This window comes from Argiope bruennichi, chromosome 11 (assembly GCF_947563725.1).
Source record: "Argiope bruennichi chromosome 11, qqArgBrue1.1, whole genome shotgun sequence".
Lineage (NCBI taxonomy): Eukaryota > Metazoa > Arthropoda > Arachnida > Araneae > Araneidae > Argiope > Argiope bruennichi.
The window spans coordinates 84430666-84457597 of NC_079161.1; the positions used below are offsets into that span (position 1 = coordinate 84430666).

The 26932-nt window shown below is 33.9% G+C and overlaps 19 non-coding genes across 19 annotated transcripts; 13 read left to right on the forward strand and 6 right to left on the reverse strand.

Annotated features, from left to right (window-relative positions):
- Positions 1-959: 959 nt before the first annotated feature.
- Positions 960-1121, forward strand: LOC129957718 (U1 spliceosomal RNA). Its single transcript, XR_008782825.1, has one exon. It is a non-coding gene; the product is annotated as a U1 spliceosomal RNA (small nuclear RNA).
- Positions 1122-2329: 1208 nt separating this feature from the next.
- LOC129957967 (U6 spliceosomal RNA) lies at positions 2330-2435 on the reverse strand. The gene has a single exon (XR_008783064.1). It is a non-coding gene; the product is annotated as a U6 spliceosomal RNA (small nuclear RNA).
- A 571-nt stretch (positions 2436-3006) lies between these two features.
- On the forward strand, positions 3007-3170 carry LOC129957754 (U1 spliceosomal RNA). Its single transcript, XR_008782860.1, has one exon. It is a non-coding gene; the product is annotated as a U1 spliceosomal RNA (small nuclear RNA).
- Positions 3171-5133: 1963 nt separating this feature from the next.
- LOC129957719 (U1 spliceosomal RNA) lies at positions 5134-5295 on the forward strand. Its single transcript, XR_008782826.1, has one exon. It is a non-coding gene; the product is annotated as a U1 spliceosomal RNA (small nuclear RNA).
- Positions 5296-6508: 1213 nt separating this feature from the next.
- LOC129957930 (U6 spliceosomal RNA) lies at positions 6509-6615 on the reverse strand. Its single transcript, XR_008783030.1, has one exon. It is a non-coding gene; the product is annotated as a U6 spliceosomal RNA (small nuclear RNA).
- Positions 6616-7185: 570 nt separating this feature from the next.
- On the forward strand, positions 7186-7347 carry LOC129957899 (U1 spliceosomal RNA). Its single transcript, XR_008783000.1, has one exon. It is a non-coding gene; the product is annotated as a U1 spliceosomal RNA (small nuclear RNA).
- Positions 7348-9309: 1962 nt separating this feature from the next.
- LOC129957720 (U1 spliceosomal RNA) lies at positions 9310-9471 on the forward strand. The gene has a single exon (XR_008782827.1). It is a non-coding gene; the product is annotated as a U1 spliceosomal RNA (small nuclear RNA).
- Positions 9472-10684: 1213 nt separating this feature from the next.
- On the reverse strand, positions 10685-10791 carry LOC129957932 (U6 spliceosomal RNA). The gene has a single exon (XR_008783031.1). It is a non-coding gene; the product is annotated as a U6 spliceosomal RNA (small nuclear RNA).
- Positions 10792-11361: 570 nt separating this feature from the next.
- LOC129957910 (U1 spliceosomal RNA) lies at positions 11362-11523 on the forward strand. The gene has a single exon (XR_008783011.1). It is a non-coding gene; the product is annotated as a U1 spliceosomal RNA (small nuclear RNA).
- Positions 11524-13485: 1962 nt separating this feature from the next.
- Positions 13486-13647, forward strand: LOC129957721 (U1 spliceosomal RNA). Its single transcript, XR_008782828.1, has one exon. It is a non-coding gene; the product is annotated as a U1 spliceosomal RNA (small nuclear RNA).
- A 1218-nt stretch (positions 13648-14865) lies between these two features.
- On the reverse strand, positions 14866-14972 carry LOC129957933 (U6 spliceosomal RNA). Its single transcript, XR_008783032.1, has one exon. It is a non-coding gene; the product is annotated as a U6 spliceosomal RNA (small nuclear RNA).
- Positions 14973-15542: 570 nt separating this feature from the next.
- LOC129957922 (U1 spliceosomal RNA) lies at positions 15543-15704 on the forward strand. The gene has a single exon (XR_008783022.1). It is a non-coding gene; the product is annotated as a U1 spliceosomal RNA (small nuclear RNA).
- A 1962-nt stretch (positions 15705-17666) lies between these two features.
- On the forward strand, positions 17667-17828 carry LOC129957722 (U1 spliceosomal RNA). The gene has a single exon (XR_008782829.1). It is a non-coding gene; the product is annotated as a U1 spliceosomal RNA (small nuclear RNA).
- Positions 17829-19047: 1219 nt separating this feature from the next.
- LOC129957935 (U6 spliceosomal RNA) lies at positions 19048-19154 on the reverse strand. The gene has a single exon (XR_008783034.1). It is a non-coding gene; the product is annotated as a U6 spliceosomal RNA (small nuclear RNA).
- Positions 19155-19724: 570 nt separating this feature from the next.
- On the forward strand, positions 19725-19886 carry LOC129957934 (U1 spliceosomal RNA). Its single transcript, XR_008783033.1, has one exon. It is a non-coding gene; the product is annotated as a U1 spliceosomal RNA (small nuclear RNA).
- A 1962-nt stretch (positions 19887-21848) lies between these two features.
- On the forward strand, positions 21849-22010 carry LOC129957723 (U1 spliceosomal RNA). The gene has a single exon (XR_008782830.1). It is a non-coding gene; the product is annotated as a U1 spliceosomal RNA (small nuclear RNA).
- A 1215-nt stretch (positions 22011-23225) lies between these two features.
- On the reverse strand, positions 23226-23332 carry LOC129957936 (U6 spliceosomal RNA). The gene has a single exon (XR_008783035.1). It is a non-coding gene; the product is annotated as a U6 spliceosomal RNA (small nuclear RNA).
- Positions 23333-23902: 570 nt separating this feature from the next.
- Positions 23903-24064, forward strand: LOC129957946 (U1 spliceosomal RNA). The gene has a single exon (XR_008783045.1). It is a non-coding gene; the product is annotated as a U1 spliceosomal RNA (small nuclear RNA).
- A 1962-nt stretch (positions 24065-26026) lies between these two features.
- Positions 26027-26188, forward strand: LOC129957724 (U1 spliceosomal RNA). The gene has a single exon (XR_008782831.1). It is a non-coding gene; the product is annotated as a U1 spliceosomal RNA (small nuclear RNA).
- Positions 26189-26932: the final 744 nt, after the last annotated feature.

Below are 26932 nucleotides of genomic sequence, written 5' to 3' on the forward strand. Positions count from 1 at the left end.
CTCTAGGGGGGATAAAATGTGAGAATTCTTCCTTTAAAGTAAAATATCCCGTCGGAGTTGGAAAAAAAAAAAAAATCCCATGTTCCTAAAAGATTCGCAATTGCTAAAAACTTTGCTTCGACTCGGGGTGGGGGTGGAAAAGTCAATTTAATTCACCTTTCCCTATGCCACTAAACCAAGATATAAAAATTTGACACTATTTCTGCGAACATGGCATTTTTAAAATATGTTGTTATGAAAATGATTTCGAAACCTGCTTGTTTCTGAAATGCTCGATAGTAAAAACGTAGTGCAGGCGTTCAATAATGTAAACAATTAAGATAGGTAATGCACCATTATTACTATTCCGCTGTTTTTTCTTATATGTTTAAATGAAATTTCGTCCTTCTATTACAAATAGATCCTTTTGGATATGGAATTGAAGTAGCAGTGATAACAGCTCCATCTTATGATTTAAGAAGTAATAATCCTTAATGAATTATTAATCTAGCAGCTTCGACTAAAATCCTCTTTTTTCATTTCAGTAACGGCATTTTCCACTAGGATAAAAAGCAGGGTTAATTGAAATTCTCTCTGTTACAATTTCTAAATTATTTGCTTTTCCCACTTCACTCATCGTCAATTCCTGTAAGACGCAGATTCCACTGAGACTTAACAATGGCGGCGCTTGAGTCGACATGACTTCACATTCTCTTATTCAGCTCCAAATACCATATTATTAGTATTGTTTTGCAGAGAGAGAAACGAATATCATCTCTCTGATTTTTACCGATTTTATAATTCGATTGCTGTGTTTAAATTGTACAGAAGATATTTTACTGTGGATACGATCGCTCATTAACTGGGTACAATTTGTAGTGGAAATTTTCAACCAACAACATTTATTTATTCGCGGCTATTTTTACCACTATAATTAGAGACATTATGTTTTTATAAATTTTCATGGAACAAAGCGCCGCATACTTACTTGGCGTCGGAGATGCCCTGATCAAGGAGGGGGCTCTCCCGGTTGGAGGCCGTCCATTGCACTTCGGTCGGCTGACAATTGCCACTTCCGCAAAGTGTGGTTGGTTGGGGCGCATAATTTTTGGTAGTCGGGACTGCGTTCGCGCTGCTCCCGGTTCTTATAAAGAAAGATAATTCGCTCGTTACAATATTTCAATTCTGCAACAGTTGAGGTTGTCATTTGGCATTCATTTAAAACAATTTATCCGAGTCCTCCTAATCCATAAAATATATTTTTATTTTCATAAAGATAAATAACATTATTCGTTTCCTCTTCAGTTGAATTAGATTAAAAGTGAGCAAATGATGAAAATCCAGTTGATAGCCGATAACAAATAATCGGATCAAATTCTATAAACGATATCATTAGACATGGAAGAGTTAAGAATTTGTTTCGTCGAAGTTTCCAGGTAGGGCATTTCTAATCATGGAGATAGCGCAACAAAATATGATTACTTCGCAAGGATTTCGAGAACAAAGGAAGTAAAATTTTAGAATCTTCATTCTGCCTCAAACGAAATAAATTTCACGTAGAAATCACACTTTCTAATAAATTAAGAAAAGAAAAAAAATGTAGTAAAAACCTTTAGCTGACTACATAAATAGCTACAACTAATAGCTGACAAAAAGATTATTTGGACAATTAACCACAATGTAGCAAATGGATATTTTCTAAATATAGCGTAATGCGTGGTACATTTGATGAAAATATATTCAGCGTTAAGTGACTAATTCGCATAATATCTGAAGGAATTTTCATTAAGTATAAAAAAGTAAAGGTAATCTATGATAGCGACCTACTGCTAAATTATTTAAAAGAAATGTAATATGTACATTTGTTCTTTTCATAATGATCGGACTCTCTTTATGAAAAATGCATCGCTATAATATTATTTCCATGTCGCCCCTTGTGTACATTATAATGAACGTTACAAATTTTCCTGTAGAATCAGCTGGTCTTGAAAGGGTGTCGATTTTGTTGATTAAATATATATATATATATATATATATATATGCATGCAAAATTTTAAGCAGTCATACTGTATTAAACCTAGAATTGCCCCATCAGATCAATTGTTGCTGGTTGGGTAAGTAGAGTAAATATGTCGGAATACGAAATGCATAAGCAAATCAAAGTATTTTTTCTTTAATTTTTATGCATAATATCTTTTAGCTGAAAATGATGTTATGCAGAATAATTTAAAATGAAATAAATTATAATTGTTCCTTAAGAAAACCTCTTACCGTATTGCTTTATTTTTAAAGAGAAGCAAACAAGCTATAACGACCGGAATATGCGATCTAAACCAAGTAATAAAAATAAAAAAATGTGGAACGCTTCACGATTTTGCGTGTCATCCTTGCGCAGGGCCATGCTAATCTTCTCTGTATCGTTCCAATTTTAGTATATGTACTGCCGAAGCGAGTACGTGCACTTTAAGTGTCACGTCGTATATATAGTACGTCAGAACCTGTTTTATTTTTCTAGTGGTGTTGTAATTGCTTCTAAAATGTACGTTACATTGTCGCCTGTGGAAGTTTCGATCAGCATTATTCTTCGAACAACTCAATACACAATAGTAGCTACAATCCAAACTGAATGACAATTCTGGAATGCGATCAATGAAATTCAGGTTGACGATACATATAATAAGAATGGATGACATTGGAACAACCATTAGATGTAGCTACTTACGGATATGAACATTCGATTTGCAGCGCCATCTACCATATCGTTGTTGAATGGTGTAATATGATATTTTATGATTCTTTTTCCCCTCTTTTTTTATTTAGCTGGGTAAAAATGTTTAGGATAAAATTGTGTCCCTAGTTATAGAATGCAAATATAACTACTTATAAATATAAAGAAAATTAAAATGTATGGATTTCTAGAAATATTCACGAATATTTCGACGGAATACATTAGATTGTAATGAGAGGTATTACCACTTTTGTAAATGAAAAATAATGTATATGAACTTTCTGAAAAGTTGGCCAGTCAACCTTACCTGGCACTGGGGATGCCTTGATCAACAAGGAGGCTCCCCCGAGCAGAGACCCTCCATTGCACTTCGGTGGGTTGACGTTCGCCACATCCGCAAATCGCGGTTGCTTGGGGTGGCAACAATTTTTGGTAGCTGGGACTGCGTTCGCGCTGTCCCTGTCTTAAGTAAAGGAAAGAATTCACTTAGAAAATTGTTACCACGGAGGTGTCCGTTTCAGAACCGTAGCCCTTGTGGAAGAATATTCATTTCTTTCGCATCATAACGAGAAATCATTTTCTGTGGAAATTGCTGCTGTTACTCGCATATTAATATGCATCTCTGTCCATATGGATGAACGCATGTACATATCTCTATTCATTCGTAGGAGATACCTAAACCTAATTCAGGAATGCATGCATAGCGGGTACAATTGCATATGAAATTATGGACATCCCTAAATAAAGGGGGGCAACTGCCGTTTCATTTTTGCGCTTAATTGTACACTTCGAATAACGAAATTTCATTAAATAAAGTGGACAATTTAATGAATATTCTGTGCAAATTCATCATGAAAAAGTTTGTCTTTAAATTAAATTTTTATAGACTCTCAAAATATAAAAGTGTCAATCAGTAAAATGCTTTTCTTACATGCACACACAAAATTTCTCGCTGCCATCTACAAAATTTACGTAGATATCAAAATTAGTGATTTTGTTATAGGATAACATTTCTCTTTATTAAGTGTTCCTTCGACTTGCATGTAGCATTCGAAATATTTCAGTTTTAAATATGTTCACAATTTCTTTTTCTTTTTTCCCTTGAATGCTCTTTTATATTTTAAGAATTTTTCTCACTTTTGGAACGACATGTTATAATTGTTCGAGTTTGTTTTAGAAGTAATTGCTGCAAAGATATTTTAAATATTGTTTTGTGTTAAATGAAACTGATTTTCTGCTGTTGCATCTGGCAACGAGGATTTTGTGGTTATTAAAAATAGAACGAGTGAGATCGTCTCTCTCACTTGGAACTGACGTAGTCTCTGTTTTGATTTTAGTCTTTAAAAACACTTTCAGTCGTTGGTCAGATTGTCCTAAAATAAGAAATGTTTATTTTATGTAGTATCGGTCGTTTACAATTTGCACTTTAAAACGTAGTCATAAACCGATAAGCGTAATGATCTCGGCCTCTAGGGGGGATAAAATGTGAGAATTCTTCCTTTAAAGTAAAATATCCCGTCGGAGTTGGAAAAAAAAAAAAAATCCCATGTTCCTAAAAGATTCGCAATTGCTAAAAACTTTGCTTCGACTCGGGGTGGGGGTGGAAAAGTCAATTTAATTCACCTTTCCCTATGCCACTAAACCAAGATATAAAAATTTGACACTATTTCTGCGAACATGGCATTTTTAAAATATGTTGTTATGAAAATGATTTCGAAACCTGCTTGTTTCTGAAATGCTCGATAGTAAAAACGTAGTGCAGGCGTTCAATAATGTAAACAATTAAGATAGGTAATGCACCATTATTACTATTCCGCTGTTTTTTCTTATATGTTTAAATGAAATTTCGTCCTTCTATTACAAATAGATCCTTTTGGATATGGAATTGAAGTAGCAGTGATAACAGCTCCATCTTATGATTTAAGAAGTAATAATCCTTAATGAATTATTAATCTAGCAGCTTCGACTAAAATCCTCTTTTTTCATTTCAGTAACGGCATTTTCCACTAGGATAAAAAGCAGGGTTAATTGAAATTCTCTCTGTTACAATTTCTAAATTATTTGCTTTTCCCACTTCACTCATCGTCAATTCCTGTAAGACGCAGATTCCACTGAGACTTAACAATGGCGGCGCTTGAGTCGACATGACTTCACATTCTCTTATTCAGCTCCAAATACCATATTATTAGTATTGTTTTGCAGAGAGAGAAACGAATATCATCTCTCTGATTTTTACCGATTTTATAATTCGATTGCTGTGTTTAAATTGTACAGAAGATATTTTACTGTGGATACGATCGCTCATTAACTGGGTACAATTTGTAGTGGAAATTTTCAACCAACAACATTTATTTATTCGCGGCTATTTTTACCACTATAATTAGAGACATTATGTTTTTATAAATTTTCATGGAACAAAGCGCCGCATACTTACTTGGCGTCGGAGATGCCCTGATCAAGGAGGGGGCTCTCCCGGTTGGAGGCCGTCCATTGCACTTCGGTCGGCTGACAATTGCCACTTCCGCAAAGTGTGGTTGGTTGGGGCGCATAATTTTTGGTAGTCGGGACTGCGTTCGCGCTGCTCCCGGTTCTTATAAAGAAAGATAATTCGCTCGTTACAATATTTCAATTCTGCAACAGTTGAGGTTGTCATTTGGCATTCATTTAAAACAATTTATCCGAGTCCTCCTAATCCATAAAATATATTTTTATTTTCATAAAGATAAATAACATTATTCGTTTCCTCTTCAGTTGAATTAGATTAAAAGTGAGCAAATGATGAAAATCCAGTTGATAGCCGATAACAAATAATCGGATCAAATTCTATAAACGATATCATTAGACATGGAAGAGTTAAGAATTTGTTTCGTCGAAGTTTCCAGGTAGGGCATTTCTAATCATGGAGATAGCGCAACAAAATATGATTACTTCGCAAGGATTTCGAGAACAAAGGAAGTAAAATTTTAGAATCTTCATTCTGCCTCAAACGAAATAAATTTCACGTAGAAATCACACTTTCTAATAAATTAAGAAAAGAAAAAAAATGTAGTAAAAACCTTTAGCTGACTACATAAATAGCTACAACTAATAGCTGACAAAAAGATTATTTGGACAATTAACCACAATGTAGCAAATGGATATTTTCTAAATATAGCGTAATGCGTGGTACATTTGATGAAAATATATTCAGCGTTAAGTGACTAATTCGCATAATATCTGAAGGAATTTTCATTAAGTATAAAAAAGTAAAGGTAATCTATGATAGCGACCTACTGCTAAATTATTTAAAAGAAATGTAATATGTACATTTGTTCTTTTCATAAATGATCGGACTCTCTTTATGAAAAATGCATCGCTATAATATTATTTCCATGTCGCCCCTTGTGTACATTATAATGAACGTTACAAATTTTCCTGTAGAATCAGCTGGTCTTGAAAGGTGTCGATTTTGTTGATTAAATATATATATATATATATATATATATATGCATGCAAAATTTTAAGCAGTCATACTGTAATAAACCCTAGAATTGCCCCATCAGATCAATTGTTGCTGGTTGGGTAAGTAGAGTAAATATGTCGGAATACGAAATGCATAAGCAAATCAAAGTATTTTTTCTTTAATTTTTATGCATAATATCTTTTAGCTGAAAAATGATGTTATGCAGAATAATTTAAAATGAAATAAATTATAATTGTTCCTTAAGAAAACCTCTTACCGTATGCTTTATTTTTAAAGAGAAGCAAACAAGGCTATAACGACCCGGAATATGCGATCTAAAACCAAGTAATAAAAAATAAAAAAATGTGGAACGCTTCACGATTTTGCGTGTCATCCTTGCGCAGGGGCCATGCTAATCTTCTCTGTATCGTTCCAATTTTAGTATATGTACTGCCGAAGCGAGTACGTTGCACTTTAAGTGTCACGTCGTATATATAGTACGTCAGAACCTGTTTATTTTTCTAGTGGTGTTGTAATTGCTTCTAAAATGTACGTTACATTGTCGCCTGTGGAAGTTTCGATTCAGCATTATTCTTCGAACAACTCAATACACAATAGTAGCTACAATCCAACTGAATGACAATTCTGGAATGCGATCAATGAAATTCAGGTTGACGATACATATAATAAGAATGGATGACATTGGAACAACCATTAGATGTAGCTACTTACGGATATGAACATTCGATTTGCAGCGCCATCTACATATCGTTGTTGATGGTGTAATATGATATTTTATGATTCTTTTTCCCCTCTTTTTTTATTTAGCTGGGTAAAAATGTTTAGGATAAAATTGTGTCCCTAGTTATAGAATGCAAATATAACTACTTTAAAAATATAAAGAAAATTAAAATGTATGGATTTCTAGAAATATTCAAGAATATTTCGACGGAATACATTAGATTGTAATGAGAGGTATTACCACTTTTGTAAATGAAAAATAATGTATATGAACTTTCTGAAAAGTTGGCCAGTCATACTTACCTGGCACTGGGGATGCCTTGATCAACAAGGAGGCTCCCCCGAGCAGAGACCCTCCATTGCACTTCGGTGGGTTGACGTTCGCCACATCCGCAAATCGCGGTTGCTTGGGGTGCACAATTTTTGGTAGCTGGGACTGCGTTCGCGCTGTCCCTGTCTTAAGTAAAGGAAAGAATTCACTTAGAAAATTGTTACCACGGAGGTGTCCGTTCAGAACCGTAGCCCTTGTGGAAGAATATTCATTTCTTTCGCATCATAACGAGAAATCATTTTCTGTGGAAATTGCTGCTGTTACTCGCATATTAATATGCATCTCTGTCCATATGGATGAACGCATGTACATATCTCTATTCATTCGTAGGAGATACCTAAACCTAATTCAGGAATGCATGCATAGCGGGTACAATTGCATATGAAATTATGGACATCCCTAAATAAAGGGGGGCAACTGCCGTTTCATTTTTGCGCTTAATTGTACACTTCGAATAACGAAATTTCATTAAATAAAGTGGACAATTTAATGAATATTCTGTGCAAATTCATCATGAAAAAGTTTGTCTTTAAATTAAATTTTTATAGACTCTCAAAATATAAAAGTGTCAATCAGTAAAATGCTTTTCTTACATGCACACACAAAATTTCTCGCTGCCATCTACAAAATTTACGTAGATATCAAAATTAGTGATTTTGTTATAGGATAACATTTCTCTTTATTAAGTGTTCCTTCGACTTGCATGTAGCATTCGAAATATTTCAGTTTTAAATATGTTCACAATTTCTTTTTCTTTTTTCCCTTGAATGCTCTTTTATATTTTAAGAATTTTTCTCACTTTTGGAACGACATGTTATAATTGTTCGAGTTTGTTTTAGAAGTAATTGCTGCAAAGATATTTTAAATATTGTTTTGTGTTAAATGAAACTGATTTTCTGCTGTTGCATCTGGCAACGAGGATTTTGTGGTTATTAAAAATAGAACGAGTGAGATCGTCTCTCTCACTTGGAACTGACGTAGTCTCTGTTTTGATTTTAGTCTTTAAAAACACTTTCAGTCGTTGGTCAGATTGTCCTAAAATAAGAAATGTTTATTTTATGTAGTATCGGTCGTTTACAATTTGCACTTTAAAACGTAGTCATAAACCGATAAGCGTAATGATCTCGGCCTCTAGGGGGGATAAAATGTGAGAATTCTTCCTTTAAAGTAAAATATCCCGTCGGAGTTGGAAAAAAAAAAAAAATCCCATGTTCCTAAAAGATTCGCAATTGCTAAAAACTTTGCTTCGACTCGGGGTGGGGGTGGAAAAGTCAATTTAATTCACCTTTCCCTATGCCACTAAACCAAGATATAAAAATTTGACACTATTTCTGCGAACATGGCATTTTTAAAATATGTTGTTATGAAAATGATTTCGAAACCTGCTTGTTTCTGAAATGCTCGATAGTAAAAACGTAGTGCAGGCGTTCAATAATGTAAACAATTAAGATAGGTAATGCACCATTATTACTATTCCGCTGTTTTTTCTTATATGTTTAAATGAAATTTCGTCCTTCTATTACAAATAGATCCTTTTGGATATGGAATTGAAGTAGCAGTGATAACAGCTCCATCTTATGATTTAAGAAGTAATAATCCTTAATGAATTATTAATCTAGCAGCTTCGACTAAAATCCTCTTTTTTCATTTCAGTAACGGCATTTTCCACTAGGATAAAAAGCAGGGTTAATTGAAATTCTCTCTGTTACAATTTCTAAATTATTTGCTTTTCCCACTTCACTCATCGTCAATTCCTGTAAGACGCAGATTCCACTGAGACTTAACAATGGCGGCGCTTGAGTCGACATGACTTCACATTCTCTTATTCAGCTCCAAATACCATATTATTAGTATTGTTTTGCAGAGAGAGAAACGAATATCATCTCTCTGATTTTTACCGATTTTATAATTCGATTGCTGTGTTTAAATTGTACAGAAGATATTTTACTGTGGATACGATCGCTCATTAACTGGGTACAATTTGTAGTGGAAATTTTCAACCAACAACATTTATTTATTCGCGGCTATTTTTACCACTATAATTAGAGACATTATGTTTTTATAAATTTTCATGGAACAAAGCGCCGCATACTTACTTGGCGTCGGAGATGCCCTGATCAAGGAGGGGGCTCTCCCGGTTGGAGGCCGTCCATTGCACTTCGGTCGGCTGACAATTGCCACTTCCGCAAAGTGTGGTTGGTTGGGGCGCATAATTTTTGGTAGTCGGGACTGCGTTCGCGCTGCTCCCGGTTCTTATAAAGAAAGATAATTCGCTCGTTACAATATTTCAATTCTGCAACAGTTGAGGTTGTCATTTGGCATTCATTTAAAACAATTTATCCGAGTCCTCCTAATCCATAAAATATATTTTTATTTTCATAAAGATAAATAACATTATTCGTTTCCTCTTCAGTTGAATTAGATTAAAAGTGAGCAAATGATGAAAATCCAGTTGATAGCCGATAACAAATAATCGGATCAAATTCTATAAACGATATCATTAGACATGGAAGAGTTAAGAATTTGTTTCGTCGAAGTTTCCAGGTAGGGCATTTCTAATCATGGAGATAGCGCAACAAAATATGATTACTTCGCAAGGATTTCGAGAACAAAGGAAGTAAAATTTTAGAATCTTCATTCTGCCTCAAACGAAATAAATTTCACGTAGAAATCACACTTTCTAATAAATTAAGAAAAGAAAAAAAATGTAGTAAAAACCTTTAGCTGACTACATAAATAGCTACAACTAATAGCTGACAAAAAGATTATTTGGACAATTAACCACAATGTAGCAAATGGATATTTTCTAAATATAGCGTAATGCGTGGTACATTTGATGAAAATATATTCAGCGTTAAGTGACTAATTCGCATAATATCTGAAGGAATTTTCATTAAGTATAAAAAAGTAAAGGTAATCTATGATAGCGACCTACTGCTAAATTATTTAAAAGAAATGTAATATGTACATTTGTTCTTTTCATAAATGATCGGACTCTCTTTATGAAAAATGCATCGCTATAATATTATTTCCATGTCGCCCCTTGTGTACATTATAATGAACGTTACAAATTTTCCTGTAGAATCAGCTGGTCTTGAAAGGTGTCGATTTTGTTGATTAAATATATATATATATATATATATATATATGCATGCAAAATTTTAAGCAGTCATACTGTAATAAACCCTAGAATTGCCCCATCAGATCAATTGTTGCTGGTTGGGTAAGTAGAGTAAATATGTCGGAATACGAAATGCATAAGCAAATCAAAGTATTTTTTCTTTAATTTTTATGCATAATATCTTTTAGCTGAAAAATGATGTTATGCAGAATAATTTAAAATGAAATAAATTATAATTGTTCCTTAAGAAAACCTCTTACCGTATGCTTTATTTTTAAAGAGAAGCAAACAAGGCTATAACGACCCGGAATATGCGATCTAAAACCAAGTAATAAAAAATAAAAAAATGTGGAACGCTTCACGATTTTGCGTGTCATCCTTGCGCAGGGGCCATGCTAATCTTCTCTGTATCGTTCCAATTTTAGTATATGTACTGCCGAAGCGAGTACGTTGCACTTTAAGTGTCACGTCGTATATATAGTACGTCAGAACCTGTTTATTTTTCTAGTGGTGTTGTAATTGCTTCTAAAATGTACGTTACATTGTCGCCTGTGGAAGTTTCGATTCAGCATTATTCTTCGAACAACTCAATACACAATAGTAGCTACAATCCAACTGAATGACAATTCTGGAATGCGATCAATGAAATTCAGGTTGACGATACATATAATAAGAATGGATGACATTGGAACAACCATTAGATGTAGCTACTTACGGATATGAACATTCGATTTGCAGCGCCATCTACATATCGTTGTTGATGGTGTAATATGATATTTTATGATTCTTTTTCCCCTCTTTTTTTATTTAGCTGGGTAAAAATGTTTAGGATAAAATTGTGTCCCTAGTTATAGAATGCAAATATAACTACTTTAAAAATATAAAGAAAATTAAAATGTATGGATTTCTAGAAATATTCAAGAATATTTCGACGGAATACATTAGATTGTAATGAGAGGTATTACCACTTTTGTAAATGAAAAATAATGTATATGAACTTTCTGAAAAGTTGGCCAGTCATACTTACCTGGCACTGGGGATGCCTTGATCAACAAGGAGGCTCCCCCGAGCAGAGACCCTCCATTGCACTTCGGTGGGTTGACGTTCGCCACATCCGCAAATCGCGGTTGCTTGGGGTGCACAATTTTTGGTAGCTGGGACTGCGTTCGCGCTGTCCCTGTCTTAAGTAAAGGAAAGAATTCACTTAGAAAATTGTTACCACGGAGGTGTCCGTTCAGAACCGTAGCCCTTGTGGAAGAATATTCATTTCTTTCGCATCATAACGAGAAATCATTTTCTGTGGAAATTGCTGCTGTTACTCGCATATTAATATGCATCTCTGTCCATATGGATGAACGCATGTACATATCTCTATTCATTCGTAGGAGATACCTAAACCTAATTCAGGAATGCATGCATAGCGGGTACAATTGCATATGAAATTATGGACATCCCTAAATAAAGGGGGGCAACTGCCGTTTCATTTTTGCGCTTAATTGTACACTTCGAATAACGAAATTTCATTAAATAAAGTGGACAATTTAATGAATATTCTGTGCAAATTCATCATGAAAAAGTTTGTCTTTAAATTAAATTTTTATAGACTCTCAAAATATAAAAGTGTCAATCAGTAAAATGCTTTTCTTACATGCACACACAAAATTTCTCGCTGCCATCTACAAAATTTACGTAGATATCAAAATTAGTGATTTTGTTATAGGATAACATTTCTCTTTATTAAGTGTTCCTTCGACTTGCATGTAGCATTCGAAATATTTCAGTTTTAAATATGTTCACAATTTCTTTTTCTTTTTTCCCTTGAATGCTCTTTTATATTTTAAGAATTTTTCTCACTTTTGGAACGACATGTTATAATTGTTCGAGTTTGTTTTAGAAGTAATTGCTGCAAAGATATTTTAAATATTGTTTTGTGTTAAATGAAACTGATTTTCTGCTGTTGCATCTGGCAACGAGGATTTTGTGGTTATTAAAAATAGAACGAGTGAGATCGTCTCTCTCACTTGGAACTGACGTAGTCTCTGTTTTGATTTTAGTCTTTAAAAACACTTTCAGTCGTTGGTCAGATTGTCCTAAAATAAGAAATGTTTATTTTATGTAGTATCGGTCGTTTACAATTTGCACTTTAAAACGTAGTCATAAACCGATAAGCGTAATGATCTCGGCCTCTAGGGGGGATAAAATGTGAGAATTCTTCCTTTAAAGTAAAATATCCCGTCGGAGTTGGAAAAAAAAAAAAAATCCCATGTTCCTAAAAGATTCGCAATTGCTAAAAACTTTGCTTCGACTCGGGGTGGGGGTGGAAAAGTCAATTTAATTCACCTTTCCCTATGCCACTAAACCAAGATATAAAAATTTGACACTATTTCTGCGAACATGGCATTTTTAAAATATGTTGTTATGAAAATGATTTCGAAACCTGCTTGTTTCTGAAATGCTCGATAGTAAAAACGTAGTGCAGGCGTTCAATAATGTAAACAATTAAGATAGGTAATGCACCATTATTACTATTCCGCTGTTTTTTCTTATATGTTTAAATGAAATTTCGTCCTTCTATTACAAATAGATCCTTTTGGATATGGAATTGAAGTAGCAGTGATAACAGCTCCATCTTATGATTTAAGAAGTAATAATCCTTAATGAATTATTAATCTAGCAGCTTCGACTAAAATCCTCTTTTTTCATTTCAGTAACGGCATTTTCCACTAGGATAAAAAGCAGGGTTAATTGAAATTCTCTCTGTTACAATTTCTAAATTATTTGCTTTTCCCACTTCACTCATCGTCAATTCCTGTAAGACGCAGATTCCACTGAGACTTAACAATGGCGGCGCTTGAGTCGACATGACTTCACATTCTCTTATTCAGCTCCAAATACCATATTATTAGTATTGTTTTGCAGAGAGAGAAACGAATATCATCTCTCTGATTTTTACCGATTTTATAATTCGATTGCTGTGTTTAAATTGTACAGAAGATATTTTACTGTGGATACGATCGCTCATTAACTGGGTACAATTTGTAGTGGAAATTTTCAACCAACAACATTTATTTATTCGCGGCTATTTTTACCACTATAATTAGAGACATTATGTTTTTATAAATTTTCATGGAACAAAGCGCCGCATACTTACTTGGCGTCGGAGATGCCCTGATCAAGGAGGGGGCTCTCCCGGTTGGAGGCCGTCCATTGCACTTCGGTCGGCTGACAATTGCCACTTCCGCAAAGTGTGGTTGGTTGGGGCGCATAATTTTTGGTAGTCGGGACTGCGTTCGCGCTGCTCCCGGTTCTTATAAAGAAAGATAATTCGCTCGTTACAATATTTCAATTCTGCAACAGTTGAGGTTGTCATTTGGCATTCATTTAAAACAATTTATCCGAGTCCTCCTAATCCATAAAATATATTTTTATTTTCATAAAGATAAATAACATTATTCGTTTCCTCTTCAGTTGAATTAGATTAAAAGTGAGCAAATGATGAAAATCCAGTTGATAGCCGATAACAAATAATCGGATCAAATTCTATAAACGATATCATTAGACATGGAAGAGTTAAGAATTTGTTTCGTCGAAGTTTCCAGGTAGGGCATTTCTAATCATGGAGATAGCGCAACAAAATATGATTACTTCGCAAGGATTTCGAGAACAAAGGAAGTAAAATTTTAGAATCTTCATTCTGCCTCAAACGAAATAAATTTCACGTAGAAATCACACTTTCTAATAAATTAAGAAAAGAAAAAAAATGTAGTAAAAACCTTTAGCTGACTACATAAATAGCTACAACTAATAGCTGACAAAAAGATTATTTGGACAATTAACCACAATGTAGCAAATGGATATTTTCTAAATATAGCGTAATGCGTGGTACATTTGATGAAAATATATTCAGCGTTAAGTGACTAATTCGCATAATATCTGAAGGAATTTTCATTAAGTATAAAAAAGTAAAGGTAATCTATGATAGCGACCTACTGCTAAATTATTTAAAAGAAATGTAATATGTACATTTGTTCTTTTCATAAATGATCGGACTCTCTTTATGAAAAATGCATCGCTATAATATTATTTCCATGTCGCCCCTTGTGTACATTATAATGAACGTTACAAATTTTCCTGTAGAATCAGCTGGTCTTGAAAGGTGTCGATTTTGTTGATTAATATATATATATATATATATATATATATATATATGCATGCAAAATTTTAAGCAGTCATACTGTAATAAACCCTAGAATTGCCCCATCAGATCAATTGTTGCTGGTTGGGTAAGTAGAGTAAATATGTCGGAATACGAAATGCATAAGCAAATCAAAGTATTTTTTCTTTAATTTTTATGCATAATATCTTTTAGCTGAAAAATGATGTTATGCAGAATAATTTAAAATGAAATAAATTATAATTGTTCCTTAAGAAAACCTCTTACCGTATGCTTTATTTTTAAAGAGAAGCAAACAAGGCTATAACGACCCGGAATATGCGATCTAAAACCAAGTAATAAAAAATAAAAAAATGTGGAACGCTTCACGATTTTGCGTGTCATCCTTGCGCAGGGGCCATGCTAATCTTCTCTGTATCGTTCCAATTTTAGTATATGTACTGCCGAAGCGAGTACGTTGCACTTTAAGTGTCACGTCGTATATATAGTACGTCAGAACCTGTTTATTTTTCTAGTGGTGTTGTAATTGCTTCTAAAATGTACGTTACATTGTCGCCTGTGGAAGTTTCGATTCAGCATTATTCTTCGAACAACTCAATACACAATAGTAGCTACAATCCAACTGAATGACAATTCTGGAATGCGATCAATGAAATTCAGGTTGACGATACATATAATAAGAATGGATGACATTGGAACAACCATTAGATGTAGCTACTTACGGATATGAACATTCGATTTGCAGCGCCATCTACATATCGTTGTTGATGGTGTAATATGATATTTTATGATTCTTTTTCCCCTCTTTTTTTATTTAGCTGGGTAAAAATGTTTAGGATAAAATTGTGTCCCTAGTTATAGAATGCAAATATAACTACTTTAAAAATATAAAGAAAATTAAAATGTATGGATTTCTAGAAATATTCAAGAATATTTCGACGGAATACATTAGATTGTAATGAGAGGTATTACCACTTTTGTAAATGAAAAATAATGTATATGAACTTTCTGAAAAGTTGGCCAGTCATACTTACCTGGCACTGGGGATGCCTTGATCAACAAGGAGGCTCCCCCGAGCAGAGACCCTCCATTGCACTTCGGTGGGTTGACGTTCGCCACATCCGCAAATCGCGGTTGCTTGGGGTGCACAATTTTTGGTAGCTGGGACTGCGTTCGCGCTGTCCCTGTCTTAAGTAAAGGAAAGAATTCACTTAGAAAATTGTTACCACGGAGGTGTCCGTTCAGAACCGTAGCCCTTGTGGAAGAATATTCATTTCTTTCGCATCATAACGAGAAATCATTTTCTGTGGAAATTGCTGCTGTTACTCGCATATTAATATGCATCTCTGTCCATATGGATGAACGCATGTACATATCTCTATTCATTCGTAGGAGATACCTAAACCTAATTCAGGAATGCATGCATAGCGGGTACAATTGCATATGAAATTATGGACATCCCTAAATAAAGGGGGGCAACTGCCGTTTCATTTTTGCGCTTAATTGTACACTTCGAATAACGAAATTTCATTAAATAAAGTGGACAATTTAATGAATATTCTGTGCAAATTCATCATGAAAAAGTTTGTCTTTAAATTAAATTTTTATAGACTCTCAAAATATAAAAGTGTCAATCAGTAAAATGCTTTTCTTACATGCACACACAAAATTTCTCGCTGCCATCTACAAAATTTACGTAGATATCAAAATTAGTGATTTTGTTATAGGATAACATTTCTCTTTATTAAGTGTTCCTTCGACTTGCATGTAGCATTCGAAATATTTCAGTTTTAAATATGTTCACAATTTCTTTTTCTTTTTTCCCTTGAATGCTCTTTTATATTTTAAGAATTTTTCTCACTTTTGGAACGACATGTTATAATTGTTCGAGTTTGTTTTAGAAGTAATTGCTGCAAAGATATTTTAAATATTGTTTTGTGTTAAATGAAACTGATTTTCTGCTGTTGCATCTGGCAACGAGGATTTTGTGGTTATTAAAAATAGAACGAGTGAGATCGTCTCTCTCACTTGGAACTGACGTAGTCTCTGTTTTGATTTTAGTCTTTAAAAACACTTTCAGTCGTTGGTCAGATTGTCCTAAAATAAGAAATGTTTATTTTATGTAGTATCGGTCGTTTACAATTTGCACTTTAAAACGTAGTCATAAACCGATAAGCGTAATGATCTCGGCCTCTAGGGGGGATAAAATGTGAGAATTCTTCCTTTAAAGTAAAATATCCCGTCGGAGTTGGAAAAAAAAAAAAAATCCCATGTTCCTAAAAGATTCGCAATTGCTAAAAACTTTGCTTCGACTCGGGGTGGGGGTGGAAAAGTCAATTTAATTCACCTTTCCCTATGCCACTAAACCAAGATATAAAAATTTGACACTATTTCTGCGAACATGGCATTTTTAAAATATGTTGTTATGAAAATGATTTCGAAACCTGCTTGTTTCTGAAATGCTCGATAGTAAAAACGTAGTGCAGGCGTTCAATAATGTAAACAATTAAGATAGGTAATGCACCATTATTACTATTCCGCTGTTTTTTCTTATATGTTTAAATGAAATTTCGTCCTTCTATTACAAATAGATCCTTTTGGATATGGAATTGAAGTAGCAGTGATAACAGCTCCATCTTATGATTTAAGAAGTAATAATCCTTAATGAATTATTAATCTAGCAGCTTCGACTAAAATCCTCTTTTTTCATTTCAGTAACGGCATTTTCCACTAGGATAAAAAGCAGGGTTAATTGAAATTCTCTCTGTTACAATTTCTAAATTATTTGCTTTTCCCACTTCACTCATCGTCAATTCCTGTAAGACGCAGATTCCACTGAGACTTAACAATGGCGGCGCTTGAGTCGACATGACTTCACATTCTCTTATTCAGCTCCAAATACCATATTATTAGTATTGTTTTGCAGAGAGAGAAACGAATATCATCTCTCTGATTTTTACCGATTTTATAATTCGATTGCTGTGTTTAAATTGTACAGAAGATATTTTACTGTGGATACGATCGCTCATTAACTGGGTACAATTTGTAGTGGAAATTTTCAACCAACAACATTTATTTATTCGCGGCTATTTTTACCACTATAATTAGAGACATTATGTTTTTATAAATTTTCATGGAACAAAGCGCCGCATACTTACTTGGCGTCGGAGATGCCCTGATCAAGGAGGGGGCTCTCCCGGTTGGAGGCCGTCCATTGCACTTCGGTCGGCTGACAATTGCCACTTCCGCAAAGTGTGGTTGGTTGGGGCGCATAATTTTTGGTAGTCGGGACTGCGTTCGCGCTGCTCCCGGTTCTTATAAAGAAAGATAATTCGCTCGTTACAATATTTCAATTCTGCAACAGTTGAGGTTGTCATTTGGCATTCATTTAAAACAATTTATCCGAGTCCTCCTAATCCATAAAATATATTTTTATTTTCATAAAGATAAATAACATTATTCGTTTCCTCTTCAGTTGAATTAGATTAAAAGTGAGCAAATGATGAAAATCCAGTTGATAGCCGATAACAAATAATCGGATCAAATTCTATAAACGATATCATTAGACATGGAAGAGTTAAGAATTTGTTTCGTCGAAGTTTCCAGGTAGGGCATTTCTAATCATGGAGATAGCGCAACAAAATATGATTACTTCGCAAGGATTTCGAGAACAAAGGAAGTAAAATTTTAGAATCTTCATTCTGCCTCAAACGAAATAAATTTCACGTAGAAATCACACTTTCTAATAAATTAAGAAAAGAAAAAAAATGTAGTAAAAACCTTTAGCTGACTACATAAATAGCTACAACTAATAGCTGACAAAAAGATTATTTGGACAATTAACCACAATGTAGCAAATGGATATTTTCTAAATATAGCGTAATGCGTGGTACATTTGATGAAAATATATTCAGCGTTAAGTGACTAATTCGCATAATATCTGAAGGAATTTTCATTAAGTATAAAAAAGTAAAGGTAATCTATGATAGCGACCTACTGCTAAATTATTTAAAAGAAATGTAATATGTACATTTGTTCTTTTCATAAATGATCGGACTCTCTTTATGAAAAATGCATCGCTATAATATTATTTCCATGTCGCCCCTTGTGTACATTATAATGAACGTTACAAATTTTCCTGTAGAATCAGCTGGTCTTGAAAGGTGTCGATTTTGTTGATTAAATATATATATATATATATATATATATATATATATGCATGCAAAATTTTAAGCAGTCATACTGTAATAAACCCTAGAATTGCCCCATCAGATCAATTGTTGCTGGTTGGGTAAGTAGAGTAAATATGTCGGAATACGAAATGCATAAGCAAATCAAAGTATTTTTTCTTTAATTTTTATGCATAATATCTTTTAGCTGAAAAATGATGTTATGCAGAATAATTTAAAATGAAATAAATTATAATTGTTCCTTAAGAAAACCTCTTACCGTATGCTTTATTTTTAAAGAGAAGCAAACAAGGCTATAACGACCCGGAATATGCGATCTAAAACCAAGTAATAAAAAATAAAAAAATGTGGAACGCTTCACGATTTTGCGTGTCATCCTTGCGCAGGGGCCATGCTAATCTTCTCTGTATCGTTCCAATTTTAGTATATGTACTGCCGAAGCGAGTACGTTGCACTTTAAGTGTCACGTCGTATATATAGTACGTCAGAACCTGTTTATTTTTCTAGTGGTGTTGTAATTGCTTCTAAAATGTACGTTACATTGTCGCCTGTGGAAGTTTCGATTCAGCATTATTCTTCGAACAACTCAATACACAATAGTAGCTACAATCCAACTGAATGACAATTCTGGAATGCGATCAATGAAATTCAGGTTGACGATACATATAATAAGAATGGATGACATTGGAACAACCATTAGATGTAGCTACTTACGGATATGAACATTCGATTTGCAGCGCCATCTACATATCGTTGTTGATGGTGTAATATGATATTTTATGATTCTTTTTCCCCTCTTTTTTTATTTAGCTGGGTAAAAATGTTTAGGATAAAATTGTGTCCCTAGTTATAGAATGCAAATATAACTACTTTAAAAATATAAAGAAAATTAAAATGTATGGATTTCTAGAAATATTCAAGAATATTTCGACGGAATACATTAGATTGTAATGAGAGGTATTACCACTTTTGTAAATGAAAAATAATGTATATGAACTTTCTGAAAAGTTGGCCAGTCATACTTACCTGGCACTGGGGATGCCTTGATCAACAAGGAGGCTCCCCCGAGCAGAGACCCTCCATTGCACTTCGGTGGGTTGACGTTCGCCACATCCGCAAATCGCGGTTGCTTGGGGTGCACAATTTTTGGTAGCTGGGACTGCGTTCGCGCTGTCCCTGTCTTAAGTAAAGGAAAGAATTCACTTAGAAAATTGTTACCACGGAGGTGTCCGTTCAGAACCGTAGCCCTTGTGGAAGAATATTCATTTCTTTCGCATCATAACGAGAAATCATTTTCTGTGGAAATTGCTGCTGTTACTCGCATATTAATATGCATCTCTGTCCATATGGATGAACGCATGTACATATCTCTATTCATTCGTAGGAGATACCTAAACCTAATTCAGGAATGCATGCATAGCGGGTACAATTGCATATGAAATTATGGACATCCCTAAATAAAGGGGGGCAACTGCCGTTTCATTTTTGCGCTTAATTGTACACTTCGAATAACGAAATTTCATTAAATAAAGTGGACAATTTAATGAATATTCTGTGCAAATTCATCATGAAAAAGTTTGTCTTTAAATTAAATTTTTATAGACTCTCAAAATATAAAAGTGTCAATCAGTAAAATGCTTTTCTTACATGCACACACAAAATTTCTCGCTGCCATCTACAAAATTTACGTAGATATCAAAATTAGTGATTTTGTTATAGGATAACATTTCTCTTTATTAAGTGTTCCTTCGACTTGCATGTAGCATTCGAAATATTTCAGTTTTAAATATGTTCACAATTTCTTTTTCTTTTTTCCCTTGAATGCTCTTTTATATTTTAAGAATTTTTCTCACTTTTGGAACGACATGTTATAATTGTTCGAGTTTGTTTTAGAAGTAATTGCTGCAAAGATATTTTAAATATTGTTTTGTGTTAAATGAAACTGATTTTCTGCTGTTGCATCTGGCAACGAGGATTTTGTGGTTATTAAAAATAGAACGAGTGAGATCGTCTCTCTCACTTGGAACTGACGTAGTCTCTGTTTTGATTTTAGTCTTTAAAAACACTTTCAGTCGTTGGTCAGATTGTCCTAAAATAAGAAATGTTTATTTTATGTAGTATCGGTCGTTTACAATTTGCACTTTAAAACGTAGTCATAAACCGATAAGCGTAATGATCTCGGCCTCTAGGGGGGATAAAATGTGAGAATTCTTCCTTTAAAGTAAAATATCCCGTCGGAGTTGGAAAAAAAAAAAAAATCCCATGTTCCTAAAAGATTCGCAATTGCTAAAAACTTTGCTTCGACTCGGGGTGGGGGTGGAAAAGTCAATTTAATTCACCTTTCCCTATGCCACTAAACCAAGATATAAAAATTTGACACTATTTCTGCGAACATGGCATTTTTAAAATATGTTGTTATGAAAATGATTTCGAAACCTGCTTGTTTCTGAAATGCTCGATAGTAAAAACGTAGTGCAGGCGTTCAATAATGTAAACAATTAAGATAGGTAATGCACCATTATTACTATTCCGCTGTTTTTTCTTATATGTTTAAATGAAATTTCGTCCTTCTATTACAAATAGATCCTTTTGGATATGGAATTGAAGTAGCAGTGATAACAGCTCCATCTTATGATTTAAGAAGTAATAATCCTTAATGAATTATTAATCTAGCAGCTTCGACTAAAATCCTCTTTTTTCATTTCAGTAACGGCATTTTCCACTAGGATAAAAAGCAGGGTTAATTGAAATTCTCTCTGTTACAATTTCTAAATTATTTGCTTTTCCCACTTCACTCATCGTCAATTCCTGTAAGACGCAGATTCCACTGAGACTTAACAATGGCGGCGCTTGAGTCGACATGACTTCACATTCTCTTATTCAGCTCCAAATACCATATTATTAGTATTGTTTTGCAGAGAGAGAAACGAATATCATCTCTCTGATTTTTACCGATTTTATAATTCGATTGCTGTGTTTAAATTGTACAGAAGATATTTTACTGTGGATACGATCGCTCATTAACTGGGTACAATTTGTAGTGGAAATTTTCAACCAACAACATTTATTTATTCGCGGCTATTTTTACCACTATAATTAGAGACATTATGTTTTTATAAATTTTCATGGAACAAAGCGCCGCATACTTACTTGGCGTCGGAGATGCCCTGATCAAGGAGGGGGCTCTCCCGGTTGGAGGCCGTCCATTGCACTTCGGTCGGCTGACAATTGCCACTTCCGCAAAGTGTGGTTGGTTGGGGCGCATAATTTTTGGTAGTCGGGACTGCGTTCGCGCTGCTCCCGGTTCTTATAAAGAAAGATAATTCGCTCGTTACAATATTTCAATTCTGCAACAGTTGAGGTTGTCATTTGGCATTCATTTAAAACAATTTATCCGAGTCCTCCTAATCCATAAAATATATTTTTATTTTCATAAAGATAAATAACATTATTCGTTTCCTCTTCAGTTGAATTAGATTAAAAGTGAGCAAATGATGAAAATCCAGTTGATAGCCGATAACAAATAATCGGATCAAATTCTATAAACGATATCATTAGACATGGAAGAGTTAAGAATTTGTTTCGTCGAAGTTTCCAGGTAGGGCATTTCTAATCATGGAGATAGCGCAACAAAATATGATTACTTCGCAAGGATTTCGAGAACAAAGGAAGTAAAATTTTAGAATCTTCATTCTGCCTCAAACGAAATAAATTTCACGTAGAAATCACACTTTCTAATAAATTAAGAAAAGAAAAAAAATGTAGTAAAAACCTTTAGCTGACTACATAAATAGCTACAACTAATAGCTGACAAAAAGATTATTTGGACAATTAACCACAATGTAGCAAATGGATATTTTCTAAATATAGCGTAATGCGTGGTACATTTGATGAAAATATATTCAGCGTTAAGTGACTAATTCGCATAATATCTGAAGGAATTTTCATTAAGTATAAAAAAGTAAAGGTAATCTATGATAGCGACCTACTGCTAAATTATTTAAAAGAAATGTAATATGTACATTTGTTCTTTTCATAAATGATCGGACTCTCTTTATGAAAAATGCATCGCTATAATATTATTTCCATGTCGCCCCTTGTGTACATTATAATGAACGTTACAAATTTTCCTGTAGAATCAGCTGGTCTTGAAAGGTGTCGATTTTGTTGATTAAATATATATATATATATATATATATATATATGCATGCAAAATTTTAAGCAGTCATACTGTAATAAACCCTAGAATTGCCCCATCAGATCAATTGTTGCTGGTTGGGTAAGTAGAGTAAATATGTCGGAATACGAAATGCATAAGCAAATCAAAGTATTTTTTCTTTAATTTTTATGCATAATATCTTTTAGCTGAAAAATGATGTTATGCAGAATAATTTAAAATGAAATAAATTATAATTGTTCCTTAAGAAAACCTCTTACCGTATGCTTTATTTTTAAAGAGAAGCAAACAAGGCTATAACGACCCGGAATATGCGATCTAAAACCAAGTAATAAAAAATAAAAAAATGTGGAACGCTTCACGATTTTGCGTGTCATCCTTGCGCAGGGGCCATGCTAATCTTCTCTGTATCGTTCCAATTTTAGTATATGTACTGCCGAAGCGAGTACGTTGCACTTTAAGTGTCACGTCGTATATATAGTACGTCAGAACCTGTTTATTTTTCTAGTGGTGTTGTAATTGCTTCTAAAATGTACGTTACATTGTCGCCTGTGGAAGTTTCGATTCAGCATTATTCTTCGAACAACTCAATACACAATAGTAGCTACAATCCAACTGAATGACAATTCTGGAATGCGATCAATGAAATTCAGGTTGACGATACATATAATAAGAATGGATGACATTGGAACAACCATTAGATGTAGCTACTTACGGATATGAACATTCGATTTGCAGCGCCATCTACATATCGTTGTTGATGGTGTAATATGATATTTTATGATTCTTTTTCCCCTCTTTTTTTATTTAGCTGGGTAAAAATGTTTAGGATAAAATTGTGTCCCTAGTTATAGAATGCAAATATAACTACTTTAAAAATATAAAGAAAATTAAAATGTATGGATTTCTAGAAATATTCAAGAATATTTCGACGGAATACATTAGATTGTAATGAGAGGTATTACCACTTTTGTAAATGAAAAATAATGTATATGAACTTTCTGAAAAGTTGGCCAGTCATACTTACCTGGCACTGGGGATGCCTTGATCAACAAGGAGGCTCCCCCGAGCAGAGACCCTCCATTGCACTTCGGTGGGTTGACGTTCGCCACATCCGCAAATCGCGGTTGCTTGGGGTGCACAATTTTTGGTAGCTGGGACTGCGTTCGCGCTGTCCCTGTCTTAAGTAAAGGAAAGAATTCACTTAGAAAATTGTTACCACGGAGGTGTCCGTTCAGAACCGTAGCCCTTGTGGAAGAATATTCATTTCTTTCGCATCATAACGAGAAATCATTTTCTGTGGAAATTGCTGCTGTTACTCGCATATTAATATGCATCTCTGTCCATATGGATGAACGCATGTACATATCTCTATTCATTCGTAGGAGATACCTAAACCTAATTCAGGAATGCATGCATAGCGGGTACAATTGCATATGAAATTATGGACATCCCTAAATAAAGGGGGGCAACTGCCGTTTCATTTTTGCGCTTAATTGTACACTTCGAATAACGAAATTTCATTAAATAAAGTGGACAATTTAATGAATATTCTGTGCAAATTCATCATGAAAAAGTTTGTCTTTAAATTAAATTTTTATAGACTCTCAAAATATAAAAGTGTCAATCAGTAAAATGCTTTTCTTACATGCACACACAAAATTTCTCGCTGCCATCTACAAAATTTACGTAGATATCAAAATTAGTGATTTTGTTATAGGATAACATTTCTCTTTATTAAGTGTTCCTTCGACTTGCATGTAGCATTCGAAATATTTCAGTTTTAAATATGTTCACAATTTCTTTTTCTTTTTTCCCTTGAATGCTCTTTTATATTTTAAGAATTTTTCTCACTTTTGGAACGACATGTTATAATTGTTCGAGTTTGTTTTAGAAGTAATTGCTGCAAAGATATTTTAAATATTGTTTTGTGTTAAATGAAACTGATTTTCTGCTGTTGCATCTGGCAACGAGGATTTTGTGGTTATTAAAAATAGAACGAGTGAGATCGTCTCTCTCACTTGGAACTGACGTAGTCTCTGTTTTGATTTTAGTCTTTAAAAACACTTTCAGTCGTTGGTCAGATTGTCCTAAAATAAGAAATGTTTATTTTATGTAGTATCGGTCGTTTACAATTTGCACTTTAAAACGTAGTCATAAACCGATAAGCGTAATGATCTCGGCCTCTAGGGGGGATAAAATGTGAGAATTCTTCCTTTAAAGTAAAATATCCCGTCGGAGTTGGAAAAAAAAAAAAAATCCCATGTTCCTAAAAGATTCGCAATTGCTAAAAACTTTGCTTCGACTCGGGGTGGGGGTGGAAAAGTCAATTTAATTCACCTTTCCCTATGCCACTAAACCAAGATATAAAAATTTGACACTATTTCTGCGAACATGGCATTTTTAAAATATGTTGTTATGAAAATGATTTCGAAACCTGCTTGTTTCTGAAATGCTCGATAGTAAAAACGTAGTGCAGGCGTTCAATAATGTAAACAATTAAGATAGGTAATGCACCATTATTACTATTCCGCTGTTTTTTCTTATATGTTTAAATGAAATTTCGTCCTTCTATTACAAATAGATCCTTTTGGATATGGAATTGAAGTAGCAGTGATAACAGCTCCATCTTATGATTTAAGAAGTAATAATCCTTAATGAATTATTAATCTAGCAGCTTCGACTAAAATCCTCTTTTTTCATTTCAGTAACGGCATTTTCCACTAGGATAAAAAGCAGGGTTAATTGAAATTCTCTCTGTTACAATTTCTAAATTATTTGCTTTTCCCACTTCACTCATCGTCAATTCCTGTAAGACGCAGATTCCACTGAGACTTAACAATGGCGGCGCTTGAGTCGACATGACTTCACATTCTCTTATTCAGCTCCAAATACCATATTATTAGTATTGTTTTGCAGAGAGAGAAACGAATATCATCTCTCTGATTTTTACCGATTTTATAATTCGATTGCTGTGTTTAAATTGTACAGAAGATATTTTACTGTGGATACGATCGCTCATTAACTGGGTACAATTTGTAGTGGAAATTTTCAACCAACAACATTTATTTATTCGCGGCTATTTTTACCACTATAATTAGAGACATTATGTTTTTATAAATTTTCATGGAACAAAGCGCCGCATACTTACTTGGCGTCGGAGATGCCCTGATCAAGGAGGGGGCTCTCCCGGTTGGAGGCCGTCCATTGCACTTCGGTCGGCTGACAATTGCCACTTCCGCAAAGTGTGGTTGGTTGGGGCGCATAATTTTTGGTAGTCGGGACTGCGTTCGCGCTGCTCCCGGTTCTTATAAAGAAAGATAATTCGCTCGTTACAATATTTCAATTCTGCAACAGTTGAGGTTGTCATTTGGCATTCATTTAAAACAATTTATCCGAGTCCTCCTAATCCATAAAATATATTTTTATTTTCATAAAGATAAATAACATTATTCGTTTCCTCTTCAGTTGAATTAGATTAAAAGTGAGCAAATGATGAAAATCCAGTTGATAGCCGATAACAAATAATCGGATCAAATTCTATAAACGATATCATTAGACATGGAAGAGTTAAGAATTTGTTTCGTCGAAGTTTCCAGGTAGGGCATTTCTAATCATGGAGATAGCGCAACAAAATATGATTACTTCGCAAGGATTTCGAGAACAAAGGAAGTAAAATTTTAGAATCTTCATTCTGCCTCAAACGAAATAAATTTCACGTAGAAATCACACTTTCTAATAAATTAAGAAAAGAAAAAAAATGTAGTAAAAACCTTTAGCTGACTACATAAATAGCTACAACTAATAGCTGACAAAAAGATTATTTGGACAATTAACCACAATGTAGCAAATGGATATTTTCTAAATATAGCGTAATGCGTGGTACATTTGATGAAAATATATTCAGCGTTAAGTGACTAATTCGCATAATATCTGAAGGAATTTTCATTAAGTATAAAAAAGTAAAGGTAATCTATGATAGCGACCTACTGCTAAATTATTTAAAAGAAATGTAATATGTACATTTGTTCTTTTCATAAATGATCGGA